This window comes from Anser anser (genome assembly GCF_964211835.1).
Source record: "Anser anser genome assembly, chromosome: 9".
NCBI lineage: Eukaryota > Metazoa > Chordata > Aves > Anseriformes > Anatidae > Anser > Anser anser.
Window position 1 is genome coordinate 28,032,263 of NC_139729.1, and position 14,071 is coordinate 28,046,333.

Genomic DNA, 14,071 nt, shown 5'->3' on the forward strand with positions numbered 1-14,071 from the left:
CAAGCCCTGTTAAGCGACAGGTACACTTACAGCTTAGGGTGCCTTTAATACAAGAATTGAAGGAGCAAACAAATGACGGGCAGTTTACATGAGTCTCTGGAGAACAGTACTCTGAGATTTACATGTCAGACTCCACTTAAGGCGTAATTCCTTTGGTAGTCACTGCAATCCTTCGAGCTGTGATGAACACATCTGGTATTAATAAGAACCATAATGTAATTAAATAGGAGTCCCACCGCTGTCAACTGCAGCTCATGAAAGTAACCAAAAATAGTTATTTATAAGAACACTAGGTCATAAAGAGAGCATTTGAGAATCTGTAACAAAGAAATCTGCACAGTCGGTCACTACAGGCATCTCTGTTCCCGCGAGGATGAGCACACAGCTGTGTAAAAGGCAGCGTGCGTTAGCTAGGAAGGGAGCCAGTGTGGGACTGCTTGCCACCAGGCTACTCCTGCTCTGGCACCGATGTCTGTGAATTAAATCTTTCTGCCCACACAGAAACCATGTGTGCAGAATGGAGTTTGTGCTGTTAAATATATACATACAGCCCACACATGTATATTATATGTATGTATACAAATATGTATACAGACATCCTTACCCAGGAAATTTGATGAGGGTAACATTACTGCAAAAGAGTTTATAGGTATCAAATCGACTGAAAGAAATAATAGTGTATGAGTTATGTGATCAGCCATATATCACAAGTGATCAATATTATAAAATTGCTATGCAAAAAAAAACAAAGGCAGAAAGATCTAAATTTAAATACGAAAATAAATCAAGATCCTAAACTTGTTCAGCTTAGTGGAAAGACTTACAGCTTCTCATTGACTTAAGCAATTTCTGAGTCTGGCATATAAGGTTATTCCAATTATGCAAACACTATCCAGAAGTCAAGGCTGACTTATTACATGCAGAAAGAAGGGGTTATATTTGCAAAGAACATTCATTAATGAATATCCATATGGCATGTTTATACAAATGTATAAATGGGTTATAAAGAACACAGTATTCTAGTCTAAGGATGAAAAGACAGTTTTATTCTCTATTTGTATATTTTGTTATGTGATTATTACATTAGTTATAATGAGCAACATAAGCTATGGAATTACTGCCTTAATACTACAGGTTAAGAACCAAGAAAACTTTTGTCCAGATACTAGGTCAGATACAAACTTCGCATGAAGACTGGAGCAATGCATGTGCAGGCCAGCAAGTTCTTCTGCAAGCATGTACGTATTTCTAGATCCACAGTCTTCGTCTCTTTCTGTGCCTGCTTCCCACAGAGATCAAAACAGAGTATGAGAAAGTGATTGTGACCATTTAATGTTAACACGTGCAAGTTTGTTTTATATGTGATTGACATACACACTGTTCGTTATACAAAAAAGCAGGCAAAGTAGCCATTTGGTACTAAATGGAACCACAAAACCAGCAACAGAATTTCCAAAGAGCAAGCAACTTTGAGGAAGCCTTAGGAATAAGTTTGTAAGAGAAGCTGGTTTATATACAACCACATTTAAGAATTTTTTCTCCCCTGCAAATTAGCTAGCTTTTCTTATTCAATTTTGCACAATTGTATGTGGGAAACACCCTTTACAGCAAATAGGAAGAACAACTTAAAACTGCCAGGATAATGCTTCCTGTCAACTGTTGCGTTCCCTCAGTTTGTCACCAAATGGAATTTTTAGCATCTATCAATCTTTGGAGCATATTAAAACTTGGCATGCTGGGTTACCCACAGATCTTTCTGTTCAGAGCGGCAGCCGAGAGACCCTCACGTGTTGAATACAACCCCAGGAGCACACGGCGCCTGCCCTCTGTGCTGCCCGTCTGAGCTCAGCGTGCTCCACCTCAGGCTGCAGAACAGTCTGATTTGCCTTGTGCCTGGAGAGAGTTCAACTCAGGGCCAGAGGAGAAATCGTTTTAAATATTAAAAGGGAGAGGAAATAAAAAAAGGAAAAAATTCTCAAGAGGGCAGATCCTAGAAATCCTGAAGTGTGAAGTCTGAGACTCGGCAGGCAGCCAAGAACCACAGTGCGTGGAGGAGATGACACGGGGCTTGCAAGGAATTGGCAGGCAGTCGTGATGGGAGATGCCAACACACAAAGTGAGTGAATTGAGTCAGAACTCATAAAAGGAGATGTAAGAAAGAAAACCCAGCTCAAGGGGAGAATGAGAAATAGGAGACATGATCCAGGACTTGCAGCTTAAAAAACACCGGACAAAAATAACTGAAAAACCCAATTCACCAGATTCAGTCTGGTATATGGCAGAGAAAGGCAACAAAGAGATGGGGCACAAAGAAAAGCACTTACACAGAACTCAGATAAAGCGAGAGTCCAGAGACAGCAGCTGAATCAAAGTCCTGAATTCTTTCTGGGCAGGGCACTTTGCAAACTGCAGGTTTCTATTATTGCTTCTCTCTCTTTATCTTCAGCCTTTGCTTATGCAAAAAGCAAGTCAAGGCTGCAGGCTCTGACTGGAGGTGTTGCAAGGGAGGAGACAGATTTAACAAGAATGCATTCCTTTTATAAAATTCTGTTGGCTTCATTGGAGACTTCAGACAAACATGCAAGTTTAGACTTCACATTAAAGCTCTGTTGCACATGACTCTTCCAGCTAGCCACAGCTTTATTTCTGTCTCTACCTGCTTGCCCTGAGATTAAGAAATAAAGACTGCCTACCTAGAAAAAGCAGAGTTCTTGTTTCAAGAGAGTTTTACATATAAAAAACCTGTGCCATTTGTTTTGTAATCTACCAGCATCTTCAGCTCTTACCTCTGGCTGCAGCGCCAACATGCTATCGGTGTTTGTGGGGCGTGCACTTCACCTGACATCTGAGCAGCTCCTAGTGAGGTCACCTTCCTTCCTTCAGGCTCCGACCTTTGATCCTCTGCAATCTGACATCATTAGACAAGGATAGCATGCCGAGTCTTTGCCTCACGCAATTTCTTTATTATTTCTGCTTACTTAGTTTGATTTACCACAACTAATATAGGCAGTGTGACTCCCAGATCTAGGCTGTACAATGCATGGATGCATATGCACATATACAACAAACACCAATACACAAGTCAATTATAATATCAATAATTTCACTAACTGCTCTCTTCACACCCATTTTCCCTTTTGATAAAAAGTTTTTGTTTGTTTGTTCTTTTACCATCAATATCATAAAAAAAAACAATTCTTGAATTCTTTGAAACATTCTCTAAGATCAAACAGAGCAGATAATGATGAGTGGGTGGGTGTGCAGCAGGAGGGTGGGCTGCCTCTGCGTTTCAGAAATCTCTTATCTCAATGAGCACACACCTGAGTGTGACAGAACAAGAAAAGCAAGACCACGTAGGTGGGTGTCAGGCTGCTAAACTCTAGAGGCCAGAGATAACACCTTCCCCAGTGTCAGGAGGCAGCTGGATGCCTGCCTGCCGCTGCGCCCACCCCACGCCCACCTTGCAAACCACCAGCTCTGGGCCAGCCCACCTTATGTGGTGATGGGGTTTTAAAATTATGAAAAAGCCCCTCGGGTTCCCCATCCTCGCTGGGCCATCCGTGCTATTGCCCCTGTCCCCACCAGGCTCACCTCGAGAACTGGGTGCCGCCGGGCCCAGCGGAGCAGCGCACACGGCAGCCCGTGGGAAGGCCTGAAGCGGGGCTGCTGCAGGCCCCGAGCTGTGCAGACGGCGATCCCAACAAAACCTTCCCCTTTCTGCGGGTAAGAGCCACCTCCAGGAGCACCACAGGACCCACAAGAACCCAGAGTGATGCAAAGTCTGCTCCCACACGGCTTCCAGCACAAAGAGAGCTTCCACTTGGGAGCCCAAGGCAAGTTTTGGACCTCCAGCACTGAGTATGTCCAAGGGGAGGCGTTAGATACAGCCACAGCCTGAGAAGTGGCAAGCCATCAGGGAGTTGTATTGGTTTTGGTGAAAATTAAATAAAGGCAGCGAATCTCTTAGGAGAAAGCTAACGGCAGAGTACGGCCTCACATGTTTATCCAGGGTCTCTGGAGAAGTACTTGGAGCATTTGCCATGTAGAAAGGCAAGCCAACCATCTATTTTTAAACGCACTTGATTCAACACATATGGGGCTGAATTCTTTTAGAAGTAATGTCCTTCTGATGTAGTTATTGAAATTGCCACTAGACAGAGCTGTTTATCTTATTTTTAACCTCAGAAAAATTTATGAGCCCAGCGATGTACTAGAAGGCCAAGAGGAGTTTGTGCTACAGACTCCTCCACGAAAAGGGCACATGGCTCTGCAGCTCGCAGCACTGGCGCCAGGCTGCAGTTTTTGCATTACGCTATTTATAAGCTCCTCGCTGGAGCCGAGGGGCTGCATCTGCAACGCATAAATTCTCTAGTCAATCACCAAGAGCTAGTGATAAAGAGATGACAGATGAAAAAAAAAATCCAGTTCTTCCTCCGTTAAACTACAGTGTGTGTCTGTGGGATGTGAAAATAAGCAAAACATCTGGAGATCTACGCACACTGTGACAAGGCACTGACTGTGCAGCTTACTTACAAACACGTTTTGCCAGGAGAATTTTGGAAAGGTGCCACCAACTGTACCTCTGGGAAATAGAAAGGTTTCAGTTCCAGGTAGGTGACACACGGTCAGGAAGTCGCCACGTGAGTGCCAGCACACCGGACTCAGGGGTTAGGACAATGCAAACTTCTTAAAATATTGTACTGTGGTTTGACCACTAGGTAATGACATGTCTCATTGCATGTGCCTTGGTATCCCTTTGCTCTGATGCCCATCCAAAGCAGCGGTTCCAGCCATCAAGTAATGCAGAAATGGGGTTAAATGCCAGTTGGCATCCATGGAGCTATGCCAGTTTGTATCATCCAATTATCCAGCCTTTTGTGATAAACTCAGGGTAAAACACATTGTCTTTAAATAGAAGCAAGCACTCATTTTGAGATGAAGCAGACAGAGACCAGCATTTTCCAAGGGCTCACGCCCTGATTTACATTGCAGGCAACCCAGAGCAGGAACTTCTGGAATTTCTGCAGCTGTAGCTACAGCACTGATTTCACATTGTGATTGCAGCTCAAACAGCTGTGAGCCACAGCCAGCGCTCTTGTAGGGTCCATGTAGAGAATAAGAGAGGTTGGTCTAAGTGTTATCCAAAGTTTTAATTCACTTCCCTGTTGGTATAGGACACGGGTTATACGGTTGCATTTTAGTGTCAGGCACAGTAAGTGTTTGGGCAGACACCGGCTGCTAGGCCAGGGACTCTCTCTAAGGTCCTGTGAAGGCTACAACAGGACTTAAGAGTGCCTACATGCTGCACCGCAGGTAATGCATTTGTTGCTTCAGAACACATCCAAAGAGCCTTTGGCTCTTTCTCCTCCCTCGCTCAGCTGCATCTCACTTCCACATGCGTGACCCTAGGCCGGCAGTGCAAACAGCCAGCCCTGCGGTGTGGGAGCAGGCCCGGGTGGCCGAGCTCCAGCAGCACCCAGTGTACACACACCCCTTGCTGGAAGCATGGCGGTGCCAAGCTACCAGCCTGCCTCAGGGCTCCTCACCCACCCTGCACGAAGGAGGTGCCACGTACACCAGGTTTGGCACTGCCCTGTGGCCCACACTTCCTCCCGGAGGCACACCTGAGGCCCGAGGCCGAGCCGTGCCAGTCCCACGCTCGCAGGCCCCCGGGAGCAGGAGGAGCGGGGCAGCGGGCAGCAGCCAGGTGCCAGAATCCTGCCCACTCCCACTCGGGACAGAAGAGCCAAACTGCACCTTCTGCCCCGGGCAAAGTGCGCAGGCCCAGCCCAGCCATCAGCACATAAACCGAGGCTAATTCATTGTCTGCTATTCCCAGCACTAATCATTTCTGTAAAGCTTCTGAGCTCAGTGGCATTTCCTGCACCTGTTACCTGGCTTGTGGGTCACTCCTCAACTCTTGCAGAATTTGTAGCTGACAGCAAGGAGGGTTCATGGCCATCTGTAAGCTGAATGCTCGTATCCAGCTGCTGAGCACAAACAAGGAAGTGATGATCCTTTTGTCAGCTTCACCGATGACCTTTGGACACTGGCAAAGGACCGGTCAGCTCTGGCAGATGTGTAACGCAGAAATATGCTTCTGCAGGTGTGTAAGAGAAACACTGCAAGAAAGATACAGACAGGAGGACGGACCAGAAGGCAAAATTGACAACATAGCTAAATACAGGAGCATGGGGCATGCCCATGAATTATTGGGCTTCCTGCAGTTTAACTCTGGAACTTGCCACTTGTCCATACAGAACCTCGGGCCTCTGCTCAGTTCTGTTTCCTGCCTGCCCCTGGACTTCAATTCTGTAAATTAGTAACTCTGAATATCTCAGCTGCCTGTGCAGATGAATACCCTACCGACCGTGAAGAACTCTGATCTTGTGGGGATGGGAATGTATCGGTGAGGGGGAGAGCAGGCTGGAGTTCAGGCTCATCCTGTCCAAGGGGTTGCTTCCATTCATTTTGCATTCCATCCTGAGTTTTTATTCCTGCTGACACATTTTTATGGAGACTTGTGCAAACAAATGTAAAAACTGCTAATCCCAGTGCCAAAGCCATTTTCAAATATAATCTTTTGAAACATATACATAGAAATATGAACTTGGAATGAAAGTTAGATCTTGAAACGTGAGTGCAATGAGTTGATTTACTCCATATATACCCAAGGTATCAGATGTTCCTAAACTTCACAAAAATGCAGATTAGAGATATTCTGACTCTGTGACTTTGCCAAAAGAATGTCAAAACAGAAGGTTGTTTATTATCATCACTTAAAACAATAACTCAGACGTAAGAATTAACTTTGGAACATCTCTCATTCTTTTTTTGGAATTAAGCTCCTGATGTGTTTTTCAAAATCTGATCAAAGCACAGGATATAAACTAACATTCCCTTGTATTCTATCTAGGAAAGAAATGTTTCACTTTATTCTAGCTCGTTCTCCTCTGAGACAGCTACATGGAATGGTGTTAGGCATTTACTCTTACCTTATATGCCCAGATCTTGGTGTCCTGAAACACCGTTCTGCCGTGGGACTTCTGTGAGAACACAAGCTTCCTATCCCTGGCTTTCAGTTACAAGGGTGCACTGTAAAAGCACAGGAGGAGATTAAATCACCAGCAAAATGAAACAATTAAAAATACATAACTCTTAATTCTAAGTACTGTGGTGACATCTGAGTACAATCTGTCTTACAAAATTACACATTTACATTCTATTGAGCTGTGGGTTTTTTTTTTTTGCACTAAGATTATATGGGTATTTGAAGAAGTGGCAATCATAGCAACAAAATCTCACTTGTAATATAAATACCTATTGTACCATTGTCTTCAGTGAAACTCTGCAATTCATACCGGATCAGGGTTTGCTTAGGGTATTATGTAGCACAGAACACCGGTAAACAAAAAACTAAATCTCCTATTGATGTCTGTCTGGAACAATTAATTGCACAAATGACCCTTGGGATACAGGATTCAGAAATACCCGAAGACAGGGAATTTTTCAGTTCTTTACGTGTTTGCCAGAGTTAAGGACCAAGCACACTTCTGTGTGGGGTACAAGTGTGGGCTCTCCTCAAATTCTGTGCTCTTCTTTCTGCTTAATTATAAGACCAAGATCCAGCCAGTCACTCCTGCACCATATAACAGCTGGGTAATCCTTGTATTTTTAAAGGTAAAACACTAATTGTGACACCACAAAATTCAGTCACAGCTGCATCCAACTAACAGCCTCCTGCTGGTGCATGCCATTCTCTCTGCATTCTTTGCTCCTCCCAGGCATTTTTGTGCCTGCCCACCTGCCAGGACACCAAGCTGATGACTGGATATTGCAGTCATCGAGACCAGACCAATATTTGATACGCCTAAAAGACCACTATGGGGAAGCAATCTTTCTAGATTTTTCCATAGCCTCTGGCAAGCAATAAAATGCAAAGCTCACTTTGAACAGCCTCAACAGTTATGGCTGGGAGTTGTTGTCCTTCGACAATTAATCCTGGGCACTTTGTTCCAGATTTACCAGCAATCAAGGCTTGATTTAGGCCACTTCTCTTTGGCAATCACGCTGCAAAGTATCTACCTGTTGACTTCCTGTCATCTGTCATTTAGCAGGAGAGAGGATAAAAAGGCTCAGAAAAGACCTAGTTTTCTCACAATAGATAAGCATGCAAACAGGGCGATGTGCTGAACGTTTCTTACTGACATCTTGAATCTACCCAAAACAACATTCGAATGCTTTTGGAAGAAGAGAATGTAATAAAGAACCACCCACATGGTATCTACACTGAAAGGCAGATTTCACTTGAATTCGAAACAAACCACTGAAGGCAGAATAATGCCATGAGAAAGGAATAAAGAAAAAAAAGTATCTGGGCATTTGGTAAGTGGCTAATAAGCGTGGAATAAAGTCACTCCAGATTAACTGAGAGGATCGCAATTTAACAGTTGTGTCGGCTAAGCTTTAGACTTTCATGAAGTATATAACAGTGATTTTTATTAGGAGGTTTGATCTGCTGTGAGATGCTCCCAGCTTCCCTAGCAATAGCCCTGCACCTCAGCTCACAGCTCAGCCACCCCGAGAGTACAGCCCCTCCCCAAAATTGTCCTCCACTCACCTGAAAACACTCACAGAGGTAATCAGTGACACCCTTCCAGGTGTTTTGACTGAACTTAACCCTGAATTTTAAGTCCTGAAGGGACTGTCAGCTTGTACTGGACAGCTTTAAAAGCCATGGTCAGTGCCCCAGGAGGGGGGGGGAAGCATGGGGGCTGCTACCTCAGCCCAGCTCCCTCCAGCTTTGGCTGTTCACAGGAAGGTTTGAATAAAGAAATCAGTTCATGACTAGAACTTGAAGGAAGTTCTTGCAGGAAGGGAAGAAAAGGCCTTAAAATATATTTTAGATGTGATTTTAGATGTGGTTTCTGTTTTGCAGTTTTCTGGGAAATAAGGCTTACCAGTTCACTGTGGCAGTTTGAGGAACAAGCATTTCAGCACTACTTGCTTCCCTTAGAACAGAGTAACGATGTCCTTGAGGTGATACTTCTGCAAAACACAGCTCCTAAGCTGTTTGTGTGCCTTCCTCCCACCTCTCTGAGTGGATGACTTGACCCAAGCAGCCTTGTACTGGCTGTTGAAGGGCTGAGGGTGGGGATCTCGTGGTTTGCAGCATTTGCGGTGACTGTGCTCAGCTGCTCCTGCCAGCAGGCAGACACATGAAGAAATCCAAAGCTTGACTGTGCTTCTCATCCTTTTGTAGGATACAAAGGACAATTCAGTAAAACAACCGACTTGTTTTTAACCAGCTCTTTATAACCACTTGAACACGAGAAGCTAGCATAAGCCTTATCCCAGCTTTTCCTTTCCTTCTTCACATCCTATAGCTTGGAAGTATTTTTAAACAACGTGGCCCCACAGGAGAGCTTTTAAACAATAAACGGGACAAAACTTCAGACCAAAAATAAAAGCAACAGCAGTTGCAACAGCCACGCTCTCAGCCAATGGACACTTCCCTGCATTGTTCTTATTCAAGGGCTGTGATTTTGTGAGCAAACCAGAGCTTGGGTGCTGCCCTGGGCACCTGTGTCCCCGCGGGTCCCTGCCCGGGTGACAGTCCCAGCCAGCTGGGCTCACTGCAGCACATCACCCCCTGCCAACCTTGCAGGATGCTCTTGCTAGCGTGCCCCTATAAGCCTGCATTTCCTAGAGAAAGTGACTCCTTGGATGCATCACATTTGGGAGCAATAGCTTACATGTGTTAATTTAATTGCCTTTGGGTAAGGAGTTAAATAAGGCAGCTGGGAAATTTGTGGCAAGGGAGGTGTGGTGAATCACCTTTAATTTGCATTTGTAGCAACAGACCAGGGCACCTGGAATTACTACCATAAACAGTTTTCATTTATAAAAATAAATAGAGAAAATTGATTCCACTTCATTTAGTTTGTGTTTTCCGCACTTACACTCCAGTGGGGTTGGCCATGGATGGAGAATTACTCCTGAATAGCTAAGTAATTCAAATAATGATTGCTGTTCTTTAACATACTTCGATTTTCCTAATCATGTGCACCCTCACCAGCCCTACCTGTTGCTGCTTCTGCTGTCAGCCTGTTCAGGTTGAAAAGAGACTGTAAAATTTGACTTGGCAAGCAATTCTTCCTTTTATTGTTTTAGAAGCCTTCTGAAACGGCTCCATGGCCTCACTACATCCCACCCTGCCGCAGTTCGTGAGAGCCTGGCTCATCAATAGGGCAAAAAGAAATGAGGGGATCCTCTTAGGAAATGTAGGACACATTTTCTGGCTTCAAACCTGGAAGAGAGAAGGCAGTATAATGGGCAGTCTTCTGCCACTAATCGCATGGAAGGCCTTGAACACAGCACAGCTCATGCTGTTCCCTGGAAAGGGGGTGAGACGAGAAAGGCAGGACTTGTCTGCAGGGAGTAGGAAAAGAAAAACTTAATAAGAGGTAGTATAGAAGATCAATAAAAAAAAAGAGAGAATAAAGGATGCCCCATCTTTTTGGTCTCAAGTAGTCTCCGTGAATACAATAACTTGGAAAACAAAGTGAAAAAAAATATATATATATAAAAAAAAGAAAATAAATAACTCACTTTAGGACCCGAGGAGTAAATGCCGTGCTTTTCCAGTGTGCTGCTATCCCTCCTGATAGCTCTGACACCAGCAAAAGACGCACAACAGGGCGCTGTCATCTGCAGCAAGGCCCCACCGAGAGCCCACCCTGCCCGGCCAGGGTGCAAGTGCCTGCTCTGAGATCTTACTAGGGGCAGCCAATTCACAACGTGGTAGTCTAACAAAATTTGGTACTACATAAAAGATCTTTGGTTTAGATTAAGATGAAGCCAATGAAATTTGTCACCGAAATAGTCTGGAGCAGAGCAGGCTGAGGGGAGGCCCCATCACACTCTACAGCTACCTGAAAGGAGGTGGCAGCGAGGAGGGGGTCGGTCTCTTTCCCCAGGTGACAAGTGACAGGATGCAAGGAAATGGCCTCAAGTTGTGTTGGGGAGGTTTGGGTTGGACACCAGGAAGAATTTTTTCATGGGGAGGGTGGTTAGGCATTGGAATGGGCTGCCCAGGGAGGCGGTGGTGGAGTATCCCTGGAGGTGTTTAAGAGACGTGTGGACGTGCTGCTTTGGGACGTGTTTAGTGGTGGACTTGCAGTGTTAGGTGGTGGTTGGACTTGATGGTCCTGAAGGTCTGTTCCAACCTGGATCATTCTGTGATAAAACGCTCGAGCTCAAGAGGCTGGACAGTTCCCCGCGCTCAGAAGCGTTAAGGGTGGAACCAGCTGTGGGTCAGCAGCGCAGGAGAGCACCCCGCTTCGGCCGAGGAGGTGGCCGACTTCCAGCGAGAGTCCCTCCTTGCTGCAGGGCTGCTGGTCCTTGGGCTCAGCCGAGCGGCCCAGCGGTGCCGAGCCGGGCAGGGGTGGGCTGCAAGGCAGGACCTCAGCTCCTTGTTCCGCTGTTTATGGGTAGTTTTATGTTCATCTTGTTCCCAGTTTCACCACAAAGTGGCACTACAGCAACTGGCATTCATTTCAGTCAGAGGATAATGAAGAACTTGTGACAGCCAGCTTTTTTTTTTTCCCCTCTACACTGAGTCACCACTAATTACCCTCTGCTCATGCCATAATAACCCCCACAGAGGGCTCACTTCGTTAAGCATGCCTTAGATGGGAGTTTACTGCCTCGAAAACATTTATGTGCTGAAAACATTTTGCTGCAATACTTTCTGCTCAGTCCATTTTCCAACACTTGGCTAATCTGGAATAATAAAAAGTAAAAAGCTGTGTTTGCTTTAGCAGAAATACAAACCATCAGAGTAACTAGTTACTGAACGGTCGAAACAACTCTGGGAGAAAATCAGAGCAGAGAATCCTTCAAAGTCTCCTCCTCCTCCGAGGAGTACTTCCCTCTGCTGAGGATGCTTGCCTTCTTTTTCCCACCTATTCCAGCACGATTTCTTCTAGTGCAGGCAAGGCCTAAAATAACTAACTGACTCATAACGATTAAAACAAAATTATTAGTTTGGAGCCTGTTGAATACCACAAAAGCAGTGTTCCTGACTGTTCATTCAGGCTCCCCATGCATGCCTGCTTACAGCTCGCTGCTCCCAGTTAGCTGCGAGTTAACTGCGCCGTGCCAACCTGCCTGCAAGGGCCAGTTTTGTCCATGAGGAGCGTGCAAAAAAACCGCTGTTAGCCACACAAGCAGCAATTTCTGCAAACAAACCTAAACTCTCATGGTGCTCTTTTTGTGCCCAGTGTCTTTAAGGCACTTCATAAGCCCCACTTTGGCTGACTTTGCTGTCCATCAAACATGGCAAGCAGCAAATGCGCTGGCTAAAGCCAATGCACACAAAGTGCCCTGCGTGCACGGTTGTGGACAGTCCTAGAATTCAAAGCTGGTTCATTACTGATTTGTAAATAGATAAGAGAGCCATGTTTTTCAGATAAAGTACCTGTGTAAACATTTATATTAGCTGGATCAGTTTTATGGTACTAATCAGCTTATTGTAGTAAGAATTCATTTTTGCTGCATATGAGTAAAGACAGGGCAAGTTGGCCCTTGCCACGCAGGACAACCCAGAAATAAAACCTAATTGCTTTTGCTGCTCAGTCAACTAACTGCTGCTCACACTCACTCGTTCTGGAGCTGACTGCTTTAATAGTTGCTGTTATGCCATGGCTGGTGGCAATTTATCCTCGACCAGTCATTTTCTAATTTCATTTGATTAAGACCCATGGTTAGAGATATATTATGATGACAGTGTTATGACAAACTGATATAAAATAATTCAATGGAAATGGAAGTTTATCTCTCAGTAGGAAAAATGTCCACTATTAAAATAAATACATAAAGTATGTGTATTTAAATAGAACTTATTTTCAGATGAATCAGAAAACGTAGAATAATTTCAAAAAAAAGAAAAAAGCAGGTATGAGGAAGGATGAGAAAAAGGGCTAGAGGCAATATGAAGATCATCTGAAACTGTTGTTAACATAGAATTCATGTGAAAACTGTCATATGAAATAATAATAGTCAGTAAAATCCAAAGAGGCAGGTATTTATTCAAAATCTCTGCTGGAAAAATTATGCCCATGAAACTTCTGATACTGTTCATAAATTGTAATAGAGTGCCTTTCTGAAGTGAAACGGGAGCCGAGAGGTCTCAGGTAGGCGATGGATCTTTTGATCGGACTGTTCTTATCTGTGGATCACGTGCTGATTAACCAGAGCAGGGTATCTCACCCTTACAGGAGAAAGGGAGTGTACGTTCAGCTCAGCTGGGAGAAGTCCTTCAGCAGGTTCTGGGAGGACAGCAGGTACAACAACAGCGACGCTTTCAGGCTGGTGACCATTTCTCTGCTGTAGCTCTGCGCAGCACCTCACAAGCTAGCTGCCCTATTCATTACTGAGTCTTCCTGCATCCCTTCTGATACATGCAATGAGCGTAATGAACATTACAGATGAAAATGCAGTTATTAACTAAGGACAAGTGCTGCGTCTAACTAATATACCTAATATACGTTCACTGTCCTCTGAGCTCAAGTGCCTGCACTGCAGTCTTTACTTATTTCAGTAAAACTTCAAAAATTTCTATTGAGCAATAGTTGATGAGCACGTGCCTGAACACATTCTAGACTCTTAATATTGAAAATACTCTAAAATTAGTCTGAGATACAGAGAATGAAGGAACCAACTTCGTTCAACAACAAAAAGTGATATATTTCATGTCACATCACATTCCTCTAATGCTTTATCTTGCTCTGATAAATAGAAGCTCTTTTTTTTTTTTTTTTTTAATTCATCTGGGGTGCAGCACTTGGAAATGACCAAAGCGCTGAGCACAGAAGACGCATTGTGTCGGCTCGTCCTCCGTGCTGCAGCCAGAACCCAGGAACACAAACGGAGCGATCTCGCCATGAATGAAACCCAAGTCTGAAACCCACAGGCCAAGTAAGCAGCCAAGCAGGAGAGGGAAATGAACTGTTATTCCTGAGGTTTATCACATTCACCAAGCAAGAACAAAAGACAGCCACTTATTCAA

At 44.6% G+C, this 14,071-nt stretch overlaps 1 long non-coding RNA gene across 1 annotated transcript; it reads right to left on the bottom strand.

Moving 5' to 3' along the window:
* Positions 1 to 1,025: 1,025 nt before the first annotated feature.
* On the bottom strand, positions 1,026 to 7,887 carry LOC310904574. Its single transcript, XR_014588448.1, has 6 exons — positions 7,321 to 7,887; positions 6,996 to 7,095; positions 5,895 to 6,122; positions 3,592 to 5,162; positions 2,787 to 2,908; positions 1,026 to 1,279 (listed from the first exon to the last, which is right to left on the bottom strand). It is a non-coding gene; the product is annotated as an uncharacterized lncRNA (long non-coding RNA).
* Between the last annotated feature and the right edge of the window lie 6,184 nt (positions 7,888 to 14,071).